This window comes from Onychostoma macrolepis, chromosome 15 (assembly GCF_012432095.1).
Source record: "Onychostoma macrolepis isolate SWU-2019 chromosome 15, ASM1243209v1, whole genome shotgun sequence".
NCBI lineage: Eukaryota > Metazoa > Chordata > Actinopteri > Cypriniformes > Cyprinidae > Onychostoma > Onychostoma macrolepis.
In genome coordinates, this window is record NC_081169.1 from 11,236,432 (window position 1) to 11,246,509 (window position 10,078).

At 50.2% G+C, this 10,078-nt stretch overlaps 17 non-coding genes across 17 annotated transcripts; all 17 read right to left on the minus strand.

The window, feature by feature from the left end:
* Window positions 1-1,490: 1,490 nt before the first annotated feature.
* trnat-cgu (transfer RNA threonine (anticodon CGU)) lies at window positions 1,491-1,565 on the minus strand. The gene has a single exon. It is a non-coding gene; the product is annotated as a tRNA-Thr (tRNA).
* Window positions 1,566-2,444: 879 nt separating this feature from the next.
* trnat-agu (transfer RNA threonine (anticodon AGU)) lies at window positions 2,445-2,518 on the minus strand. The gene has a single exon. It is a non-coding gene; the product is annotated as a tRNA-Thr (tRNA).
* Window positions 2,519-2,926: 408 nt separating this feature from the next.
* Window positions 2,927-3,000, minus strand: trnat-ugu (transfer RNA threonine (anticodon UGU)). Its single transcript has one exon. It is a non-coding gene; the product is annotated as a tRNA-Thr (tRNA).
* A 362-nt stretch (window positions 3,001-3,362) lies between these two features.
* Window positions 3,363-3,452, minus strand: trnar-ucu (transfer RNA arginine (anticodon UCU)). Its single transcript is given in 2 exon segments — window positions 3,363-3,398; window positions 3,416-3,452. It is a non-coding gene; the product is annotated as a tRNA-Arg (tRNA).
* Window positions 3,453-3,798: 346 nt separating this feature from the next.
* trnat-agu (transfer RNA threonine (anticodon AGU)) lies at window positions 3,799-3,872 on the minus strand. The gene has a single exon. It is a non-coding gene; the product is annotated as a tRNA-Thr (tRNA).
* A 206-nt stretch (window positions 3,873-4,078) lies between these two features.
* On the minus strand, window positions 4,079-4,152 carry trnat-cgu (transfer RNA threonine (anticodon CGU)). The gene has a single exon. It is a non-coding gene; the product is annotated as a tRNA-Thr (tRNA).
* A 408-nt stretch (window positions 4,153-4,560) lies between these two features.
* trnat-ugu (transfer RNA threonine (anticodon UGU)) lies at window positions 4,561-4,634 on the minus strand. Its single transcript has one exon. It is a non-coding gene; the product is annotated as a tRNA-Thr (tRNA).
* Window positions 4,635-4,996: 362 nt separating this feature from the next.
* Window positions 4,997-5,086, minus strand: trnar-ucu (transfer RNA arginine (anticodon UCU)). Its single transcript is given in 2 exon segments — window positions 4,997-5,032; window positions 5,050-5,086. It is a non-coding gene; the product is annotated as a tRNA-Arg (tRNA).
* Window positions 5,087-5,683: 597 nt separating this feature from the next.
* Window positions 5,684-5,773, minus strand: trnar-ucu (transfer RNA arginine (anticodon UCU)). The gene is given in 2 exon segments: window positions 5,684-5,719; window positions 5,737-5,773. It is a non-coding gene; the product is annotated as a tRNA-Arg (tRNA).
* A 347-nt stretch (window positions 5,774-6,120) lies between these two features.
* On the minus strand, window positions 6,121-6,194 carry trnat-agu (transfer RNA threonine (anticodon AGU)). Its single transcript has one exon. It is a non-coding gene; the product is annotated as a tRNA-Thr (tRNA).
* Window positions 6,195-6,400: 206 nt separating this feature from the next.
* On the minus strand, window positions 6,401-6,474 carry trnat-cgu (transfer RNA threonine (anticodon CGU)). Its single transcript has one exon. It is a non-coding gene; the product is annotated as a tRNA-Thr (tRNA).
* Window positions 6,475-6,882: 408 nt separating this feature from the next.
* trnat-ugu (transfer RNA threonine (anticodon UGU)) lies at window positions 6,883-6,956 on the minus strand. The gene has a single exon. It is a non-coding gene; the product is annotated as a tRNA-Thr (tRNA).
* A 351-nt stretch (window positions 6,957-7,307) lies between these two features.
* Window positions 7,308-7,397, minus strand: trnar-ucu (transfer RNA arginine (anticodon UCU)). The gene is given in 2 exon segments: window positions 7,308-7,343; window positions 7,361-7,397. It is a non-coding gene; the product is annotated as a tRNA-Arg (tRNA).
* A 347-nt stretch (window positions 7,398-7,744) lies between these two features.
* Window positions 7,745-7,818, minus strand: trnat-agu (transfer RNA threonine (anticodon AGU)). The gene has a single exon. It is a non-coding gene; the product is annotated as a tRNA-Thr (tRNA).
* Window positions 7,819-8,506: 688 nt separating this feature from the next.
* Window positions 8,507-8,580, minus strand: trnat-ugu (transfer RNA threonine (anticodon UGU)). Its single transcript has one exon. It is a non-coding gene; the product is annotated as a tRNA-Thr (tRNA).
* A 353-nt stretch (window positions 8,581-8,933) lies between these two features.
* On the minus strand, window positions 8,934-9,023 carry trnar-ucu (transfer RNA arginine (anticodon UCU)). The gene is given in 2 exon segments: window positions 8,934-8,969; window positions 8,987-9,023. It is a non-coding gene; the product is annotated as a tRNA-Arg (tRNA).
* A 347-nt stretch (window positions 9,024-9,370) lies between these two features.
* On the minus strand, window positions 9,371-9,444 carry trnat-agu (transfer RNA threonine (anticodon AGU)). The gene has a single exon. It is a non-coding gene; the product is annotated as a tRNA-Thr (tRNA).
* Between the last annotated feature and the right edge of the window lie 634 nt (window positions 9,445-10,078).

Consider the following 10,078-nt stretch of genomic DNA (forward strand, 5'->3'; position numbering starts at 1 on the left):
TGTTAATGAAGACGCGGCATAAATTTTGCCATAGTTTTTATCATCAGATATTAATTTTAGCTCATCAATGTCTCGTCTTAGTCACAGAAAAAAGGTTTGTTGACGAATATTTTTCGTCTTCGTCTTCGTTGACGAAATTAACACTGCTGTCTACTTCCTATACTGACGTCACTAGTTGTCAAAGCCACAACTAAGCAAATGTAAATACCAAGATATCAAGATGATGAGAAATTGAATTTGAAGAGTAACCAAAATGTACATTACCAGGACTGGCCTTATGCACCCAACTGGAAGTCACAAACATTGATAAATGATGGAGACTCTAGTACCTAAACAGAGGATGAAGAATAATAATAATAATAATAATAAGTTTTATTTATATAGCGCCTTTCCAGAGCTCAAGGACACTTTACAATAAACATCAGAAATGGGAGGAAAACATCGAACAATAAACAGAAAGAAAACAACATCAGAAATCCAAAGAGTAATATACAACATAAAACAAAGTAAACAGAAGTTAACTAAGAAAGATAACATTCTGAAAACAAGTGAGTTTTGAGCAGCGATTTAAATTCAGACAGGCTATTGGCAAGACAGAGTGATCTGGGTAGAGAGTTCCATAATTTAGGGGCAACAACACTGAACGATCTGCCCCCCATGGAAGAGAGGCGATATCGAGGGATGGTGAGAAGGCGAGAATCAGAGGACCGCAATGAACGTGGTGGAGAATAGGGGTGGAGCAGATTGCAGAGATAGTAAGGGGCCAGACCATTCAAGGCTTTAAAAGTAAGCAGGATAATTTTAAACTTGATGCGATAGGCCACTGGTAGCCAGTGCAGATCAGCTAGAATAGGAGTGATGTGGGCTGAACGCTTGGTGCGAGTGAGAATACGAGCGGCTGAGTTTTTAATATACTGTAATCTAGCAATAGTGGTAGCTGGCAAGCCAATGAAGAGGGCATTACAGTAATCGAGACGAGATGAGACAAAAGCGTGAATGAGTGTTTCTGCATCTTTGGTACTTATGAAAGGACGGAGCTGGACAATTCGTCGTAAGTGAAAAAATGCCAATTTAGAGAGAGAGTTAATATGATACTGAAATGAAAGAGATGGATCAAACATAACACCGAGATTTCTGACGATACTAGATGGAGTGATTAGAGTGCCAGTAATATCACAAGTAAAGTCAGCGGGAACTTTGGTGGTAAGTGCTGGAGTACCAATGATGATGATCTCGGTTTTTTCCATATTTAGTTTCAAGAAGAAGAATAAAGATGAACCATACCCTGGGTGTAAGTGCTAGCCTAACCTCTGCCCAAGGGTGGCCCTGTACAATGCGCAAAGTGTCTTGGCTGAAGATCAACTATGCTATTTTTTGTGATGTTAATTTTTTTTATGTTTTGTGTTTACTTCTATTGTATTCTATATAACTGTGATAACCACAGGCAAGCGCTGAACCAATTGCACAGTTCAGAGACAGCACAGTGCCAAAGGCACCGCTGGGATTTGGACCCCAGGATCTCCTGTTTACGAGACAGGAGCTTTAACCAACTAAGCCACGGCGCCAAACAGCACACAACAACTCCCGGAGGACGACTCAGTGGATCAAAACTTCCATCGGTGATGCCAACGGTCCACGGGCTGGACAGCTTAAGAGATTGTTCACAACTTTCTGTTGCCTGATGGCAACACTGTGCAACATAAGGATCAACAAAAAGCCAAAAGCCACGACTCTGGTGGGACTCGACCCCACAACCTTTGAATGGCCTCATTTGACAATCTAGAAGTCCAATGCACTATCCACAGAGCCCGGCGCAAAAATTTCTTCTGGGCTTGTGGCAGTCCATAGCTGTGAGGTCGCACGCTGGTTGGGCTGGAAGGGCAATGTCCTTGGGTCTCAGCACAATTGGAATACGGTTCGAAAAGCAGAGGCACTGCGAGGACCTCCTGTCCAAAAAAGAAGCCACAGATCAAAGACACTGGTTAAGAGGCACCGCTGGGATTCTAGCCCAGGATCTCCTGTTTACAAGACAGGCGCTTTGACCAGCTAAGCCGCAGTGTCTCGCTGCTGTGGTGCTTTTGCGTGGAGTGCAATCCTTCAAAAGCAGCTAAGGGTGGTTTTCAAAAGCACATGCACCACAAAGACACATGAGCTGACAACCAAAGGGACAGCTAGGGATTCGAACCCAGGATCTCCTGTTTACAAGACAGGCGCTTTAACCAACTAAGCCACGGCACCTGCCTGCATGCTTGGTCATTTTGAGGGGGTGACAAAGAGGATCACAGCATCCACAGATGAGGCCAGCAGGGTCGCGGGCCAGGCGCTGGATAGCTTAAAAATGTGCGCTGACAACTCAGTCGGGATGGTTTAGAAACGGAATCGCCTGCTGCCCTTGCACTCCGATCTCAGAAAAGCCCACGCTTCAGGGATACGATGGCTGCCAAAAGCACCGCTGGGATTTGCACCCAGGATCTCCTGTTTACTAGACAGGCGCTTTAACCAACTAAGCCACGGCACCAAACTGCACACAGATAATCCTGAAGGGCGACTCAGTGGATCAAAACTTCCAGCGGTGATGCCAACGGCCCACGGGCTGGACAGCTTAAGAGATTGTTCACAACTTTCTGTTGCCTGATGGCAAGACTGTGCAACATAAGGATCAACAAAAAGCCAAAAGCCACGACTCTGGTCGGACTCGAACCCAGAACCTTTGAACGGCCTCATTCGGCAATCTAGAAGTCCAATGCGCTATCCAAACATTTCTTCCGGACTTGGGGCAGTCCATAGCTGTGAGGTCGCACGCTGGTTGGGCTGGAAGGACAATGTCCTTGGGTCTCAGCACAATTGGAATGCGGTTCGAAAATCAGAGGCACTGCGAGGGCCTCCTGTCCAAAAAACAACCCACAGAGAAAAGACACTGGTTAAGAGACACCGCTGGGATTCGAGCCCAGGATCTCCTGTTTACAAGACAGGCGCTTTGACCAGCTAAGCCACGGCGCCCTGCTGCAGCCAGCATTCTTTTCTGAGGGGTGGTTCGCAAATGAAATCGCCAGCTGCCACTGCGCTCCTCTGCACTCCCCATTTGCATTCCGTTTTCGGAAAGAAAAAGCACGCACCCCAAGGTTTTGTTCGAGCATCGTCAAAGGCACCGCTGGATCTCCTGTTTACAAGACAGGCGCTTTGACCAACTAAGCCACGACGCCTGTCTTTGTGCTTGGCTTCCAGGTGGACGATTTAGAGGATCAAAGCATCCAGACAAGGAACTGCACAGCCTAAAAGAGATGTTTCGACAAGTGCTTCGGGGTGGACAGCTAGCTTCTGTGTTTGCTGGCCAAGCGCGCTTAGCAGAACGCCTAAAGTCACGACTCTGGTGGGACTCGAACCCACAACCTTTGAATGGCCTCATCAGGCAGTCTAGAAGTCCAATGCGCTATCCATTGCGCCACAGAGCCCACCAGGAAGCCGACGTAAAGGTTTGTACCCGTCCAGCTCGGTGAGGTTCGCACGGTCTGTGCACAGGAAAGACAGGTCCTCAGGACTCTGGGCAATTGATGCCCGGTGCAAAAAAAATTGACAGCACTCTCAGGGTCTATTGTCCAACAGATCTCAATAACCGGCAGAGAGGTACTGCTAGGCTTCAAAACCAGAATCTCCTGTTTACAAGACAGGTGCTTTGACCAGCTAAGCCACGGTGTCTCGCTGTTGTGGTGCTTTTGCGTGGAGTGCTATCCTTCAAAAGCAGCTAAGGGTGGTTTTCAAAAGCACATGAGCCTCAAAGACACATGAGCTGACAACCAAAGGCACCGCTGGGATTCGAACCCAGGATCTCCTGTTTACTAGACAGGCACTTTAACCAACTAAGCCACGGCGCCTGCCTGCTTGCTTGGTCATTTTGAGGGGGTGACAAAGAGGATCACAGCATCCAGAGAAGAGGGCAGCGGGGTCGCGGGCCAGGCACTGGATAGCTTAAAAATGCGCGCTGACAACTCAGTCGGGATGGTTTAGAAACGGAATCGCCTGCTGCCGTTGCACTCCGATCTCAGAAAAGCCCACGCTTGAGGGATACGATGGCTGCCAAAGGCACCGCTGGGATTTGAACCCATTATCTCCTGTTTACGAGACAGGCGCTTTAACCAACTAAGCCACGGCGCCAAACTGCACACAACAAGTCCGGGAGGGCGACTCAGTGGATCAAAACTTCCAGCGGTGATGCCAACGGCCCACGGGCTGGACAGCTTAAGAGATTGTTCACAACTTTCTGTTGCCTGATGGCAACACTGTGCAACATAAGGATCAACAAAAAGCCAAAAGCCACGACTATGGTCGGACTCGAACCCAGAACCTTTGAACGGCCTCATTCGGCAATCTAGAAGTCCAATGCGCTATCCAAACATTTCTTCTGGACTTGGGGCAGTCCATAGCTGTGAGGTCGCACGCTGGTTGGGCTGGAAGGACAATGTCCTTGGGTCTCAGCACAATTGGAATGCGGTTCGAAAATCAGAGGCACTGCGAGGGCCTCCTGTCCAAAAAACAACCCACAGAGAAAAGACACTGGTTAAGAGACACCGCTGGGATTCGAGCCCAGGATCTCCTGTTTACAAGAGAGGCGCTTTGACCAGCTAAGCCACGGCGCCCTGCTGCAGCCAGCATTCTTTTCTGAGGGGTGGTTCGCAAATGAAATCGCCAGCTGCCACTGCGCTCCTCTGCACTCCCCATTTGCATTCCGTTTTCGGAAAGAAAAAGCACGCACCCCAAGGTTTTGTTCGAGCATCGTCAAAGGCACCGCTGGATCTCCTGTTTACAAGACAGGCGCTTTGACCAACTAAGCCACGACGCCTGTCTTTGTGCTTGGCTTCCAGGTGGACGATTTAGAGGATCAAAGCATCCAGACAAGGAACTGCACAGCCTAAAAGAGATGTTTCGACAAGTGCTTCGGGGTGGACAGCTAGCTTCTGTGTTTGCTGGCCAAGCGCGCTTAGCAGAACGCCTAAAGTCACGACTCTGGTGGGACTCGAACCCACAACCTTTGAATGGCCTCATCAGGCAGTCTAGAAGTCCAATGCGCTATCCATTGCGCCACAGAGCCCACCAGGAAGCCGACGTAAAGGTTTGTACCCGTCCAGCTCGGTGAGGTTCGCACGGTCTGTGCACAGGAAAGACAGGTCCTCAGGACTCTGGGCAATTGATGCCCGGTGCAAAAAAAATTGACAGCACTCTCAGGGTCTATTGTCCAACAGATCTCAATAACCGGCAGAGAGGTACTGCTAGGCTTCAAAACCAAAATCTCCTGTTTACAAGACAGGTGCTTTGACCAGCTAAGCCACGGCGCCCTGCTGCAGCCAGCATTCTTTTCTGAGGGGTGGTTCGCAAATGAAATCGTCAGCTGCCACTGCGCTCCTCTGCACTCCCCATTTGCATTCCGTTTTCGGAAAGAAAAACCACGCACCCCAAGGTTTTGTTCGAGCATCGTCAAAGGCACCGCTGGATATCCTGTTTACAAGACAGGCGCTTTGACCAACTAAGCTACGACACCTGTCTTTGTGCTTGGCTTCCAGGTGGACGATTTAGAGGATCAAAGCCTCCAGACAAGGAACTGCACAGCCTAAAAGAGATGTTTCGACAAGTGCTTCGGGGTGGACAGCTAGCTTCTGTGTTTGCTGGCCAAGCAGAATGCCTAAAGTCACGACTCTGGTGGGACTCGAACCCACAACCTTTGAATGGCCTCATCAGGCAGTCTAGAAGTCCAATGCGCTATCTATTGCACCACAGAGCCCACCGGCAGTGCTGACGTAAAAGTTTGTACCCGTCCAGCTCGGTGAGGTTCGCACGGTCTGTGCACAGGAAAGACAGGTCCTCAGGACTCTGGGCAATTGATGCCCGGTGCAAAAAAAATTGACAGCACTCTCAGGGTCTACTGTCAAACAGATCTCAATAACCGGCAGAGAGGTACTGCTATTCTTCGAAACCAGAATCCCCTGTTTACAAGACAGGTGCTTTGACCAGCTAATCTACGGTGTCTCGCTGTTGTAGTGCTTTTGCGTGGAGTGCTATCCTTCAAAAGCAGCTAAGGGTGGTTTTCAAAAGCACATGCACCTCAAAGACACATGAGCTGACAACCAAAGGCACCGCTGGGATTCGAACCCAGGATCTCCTGTTTACTAGACAGGCACTTTAACCAACTAAGCCACGGCGCCTGCCTGCTTGCTTGGTCATTTTGAGGGGGTGACAAAGAGGATCACAGCATCCAGAGAAGAGGGCAGCGGGGTCGCGGGCCAGGCACTGGATAGCTTAAAAATGTGCGCTGACAACTCAGTCGGGATGGTTTAGAAACGGAATCGCCTGCTGCCCTTGCACTCCGATCTCAGAAAAGCCCACGCTTGAGGGATACGATGGCTGCCAAAAACACCGCTGGGATTTGAACACAGGATCTCCTGTTTACGAGACAGACGCTTTAACCAACTAAGCCACGGCACCAAACTGCACACAACATCTCCTGGAGGCCGACTCAGAGGATCAAAACTTCCAGCTGTGATGCCAACGGCCCACGGGCTGGACAGCTTAAGAGATTGTTCACAACTTTCTGTTGCCTGATGGCAAGACTGTGCAACATAAGGATCAACAAAAAGCCAAAAGCCACGACTCTGGTCGGACTCGAACCCAGAACCTTTGAACGGCCTCATTCGGCAATCTAGAAGTCCAATGCGCTATCCAAACATTTCTTCCGGACTTGTGGCAGTCCATAGCTGTGAGGTCGCACGCTGGTTGGGCTGGAAGGACAATGTCCTTGGGTCTCAGCACAATTGGAATGCGGTTCGAAAATCAGAGACACTGCGAGGGCCTCCTGTCCAAAAAACAACCCACAGAGAAAAGACACTGGTTAAGAGACACCGCTGGGATTCGAGCCCAGGATCTCCTGTTTACAAGACAGGCGCTTTGACCAGCTAAGCCACGGCGCCCTGCTGCAGCCAGCATTCTTTTCTGAAGGGTGGTTCGCAAATGAAATCGCCAGCTGCCACTGCGCTCCTCTGCACTCTCCATTTGCATTCCGTTTCGGAAAGAAAAGCACGCACCCCAAGGTTTTGTTCGAGCATCGTCAAAGGCACCGCTGGATCTCCTGTTTACAAGACAGGCGCTTTGACCAACTAAGCCACGACGCCTGTCTTTGTGCTTGGCTTCCAGGTGGACGATTCAGAGGATCAAAGCATCCAGACAAGGAACTGCACAGCCTAAAAGAGATGTTTTGACAAGTGCTTCGGGGTGGACAGCTAGCTTCTGTGTTTCCTGGCCAAGCAGAATGCCTAAAGTCACGACTCTGGTGGGACTCGAACCCAAAACCTTTGAATGGCCTCATCAGGCAGTCTAGAAGTCCAATGCGCTATCCATTGCGCCACAGAGCCCACCAGCAAGGCTGACGTAAAGGTTTGTACCCGTCCAGCTCGGTGAGGTTCGCACGGTCTGTGCACAGGAAAGACAGGTCCTCAGGACTCTGGGCAATTGATGCCCGGTGCAAAAAAAATTGACAGCACTCTCAGGGTCTACTGTCCAACAGATCTCAATAACCGGCAGAGAGGTACTGCTATTCTTCGAAACCAGAATCTCCTGTTTACAAGACAGGTGCTTTGACCAGCTAATCTACGGTGTCTCGCTGTTGTAGTGCTTTTGCGTGGAGTGCTATCCTTCAAAAGCAGCTAAGGGTGGTTTTCAAAAGCACATGCACCTCAAAGACACATGAGCTGACAACCAAAGGCACCGCTGGGATTCGAACCCAGGATCTCCTGTTTACTAGACAGGCACTTTAACCAACTAAGCCACAGCGCCTGCCTGCATGCTTGGTCATTTTGAGGGCGTGACAAAGAGGATCACAGCATCCAGAGAAGAGGGCAGCGGGGTCGCGGGCCAGGCACTGGATAGCTTAAAAATGTGCGCTGACAACTCAGTCGGGATGGTTTAGAAACGGAATCGCCTGCTGCCCTTGCACTCCGATCTCAGAAAAGCCCACGCTTGAGGGATACGATGGCTGCCAAAGGCACCGCTGGGATTTGAACCCATTATCTCCTGTTTACGAGACAGGCGCTTTAACCAACTAAGCCACGGCAACAAACTGCACACAACAAGTCCGGGAGGGCGACTCAGTGGATCAAAACTTCCAGCGGTGATGCCAACGGCCCACGGGCTGGACAGCTTAAGAGATTGTTCACAACTTTCTGTTGCCTGATGGCAACACTGTGCAACATAAGGATCAACAAAAAGCCAAAAGCCACGACTATGGTCGGACTCGAACCCAGAACCTTTGAACGGCCTCATTCAGCAATCTAGAAGTCCAATGCGCTATCCAAACATTTCTTCCGGACTTGTGGCAGTCCATAGCTGTGAGGTCGCACGCTGGTTGGGCTGGAAGGACAATGTCCTTGGGTCTCAGCAAAATTGGAATGCGGTTCGAAAATCAGAGGCACTGCGAGGGCCTCCTGTCCAAAAAACAACCCACAGAGAAAAGACACTGGTTAAGAGACACCGCTGGGATTCGAGCCCAGGATCTCCTGTTTACAAGACAGGCGCTTTGACCAGCTAAGCCACGGCGCCCTGCTGCAGCCAGCATTCTTTTCTGAGGGGTGGTTCGCAAATGAAATCGCCAGCTGCCACTGCGCTCCTCTGCACTCCCCATTTGCATTCCGTTTTCGGAAAGAAAAAGCACGCACCCCAAGGTTTTGTTCGAGCATCGTCAAAGGAACCGCTGGATCTCCTGTTTACAAGACAGGCGCTTTGACCAACTAAGCTACGACGCCTGTCTTTGTGCTTGGCTTCCAGGTGGACGATTTAGAGGGTCAAAGCCTCCAGACAAGGAACTGCACAGCCTAAAAGAGATGTTTCGACAAGTGCTTCGGGGTGGACAGCTAGCTTCTGTGTTTGCTGGCCAAGCAGAATGCCTAAAGTCACGACTCTGGTGGGACTCGAACCCACAACCTTTGAATGGCCTCATCAGGCAGTCTAGAAGTCCAATGCGCTATCCATTGCGCCACAGAGCCCACCAGCAGTGCCGACGTAAAGGTTTGTACCCGTCCAGCTCGGTGAGGTTCGCACGGTCTGTGCACAGGAAAGACAGGTCCTCAGGACTCTGGGCAATTGATGCCCGGTGCAAAAAAAATTGACAGCACTCTCAGGGTCTACTGTCCAACAGATCTCAATAACCGGCAGAGAGGTACTGCTATTCTTCGAAACCAGAATCTCCTGTTTACAAGACAGGTGCTTTGACCAGCTAATCTACGGTGTCTCGCTGTTGTGGTGCTTTTGCGTGGAGTGCTATCCTTCAAAAGCAGCTAAGGGTGGTTTTCAAAAGCACATGCACCTCAAAGACACATGAGCTGACAACCAAAGGCACCGCTGGGATTCGAACCCAGGATCTCCTGTTTACTAGACAGGCACTTTAACCAACTAAGCCACGGCGCCTGCCTGCATGCTTGGTCATTTTGAGGGGGTGACAAAGAGGATCACAGCATCCAGAGAAGAGGGCAGCGGGGTCGCGGGCCAGGCACTGGATAGCTTAAAAATGTGCGCTGACAACTCAGTCGGGATGGTTTAGAAACGGAATCGCCTGCTGCCGTTGCACTCCGATCTCAGAAAAGCCCACGCTTGAGGGATACGATGGCTGCCAAAGGCACCGCTGGGATTTGAACCCATTATCTCCTGTTTACGAGACAGGCGCTTTAACCAACTAAGCCACGGCAACAAACTGCACACAACAAGTCCGGGAGGGCGACTCAGTGGATCAAAACTTCCAGCGGTGATGCCAACGGCCCACGGGCTGGACAGCTTAAGAGATTGTTCACAACTTTCTGTTGCCTGATGGCAACACTGTGCAACATAAGGATCAACAAAAAGCCAAAAGCCACGACTATGGTCGGACTCGAACCCAGAACCTTTGAACGGCCTCATTCAGCAATCTAGAAGTCCAATGCGCTATCCAAACATTTCTTCTGGACTTGGGGCAGTCCATAGCTGTGAGGTCGCACGCTGGTTGGGCTGGAAGGACAATGTCCTTGGGTCTCAGCAAAATTGGAATGCGGTTCGAAAATCAGAGGCA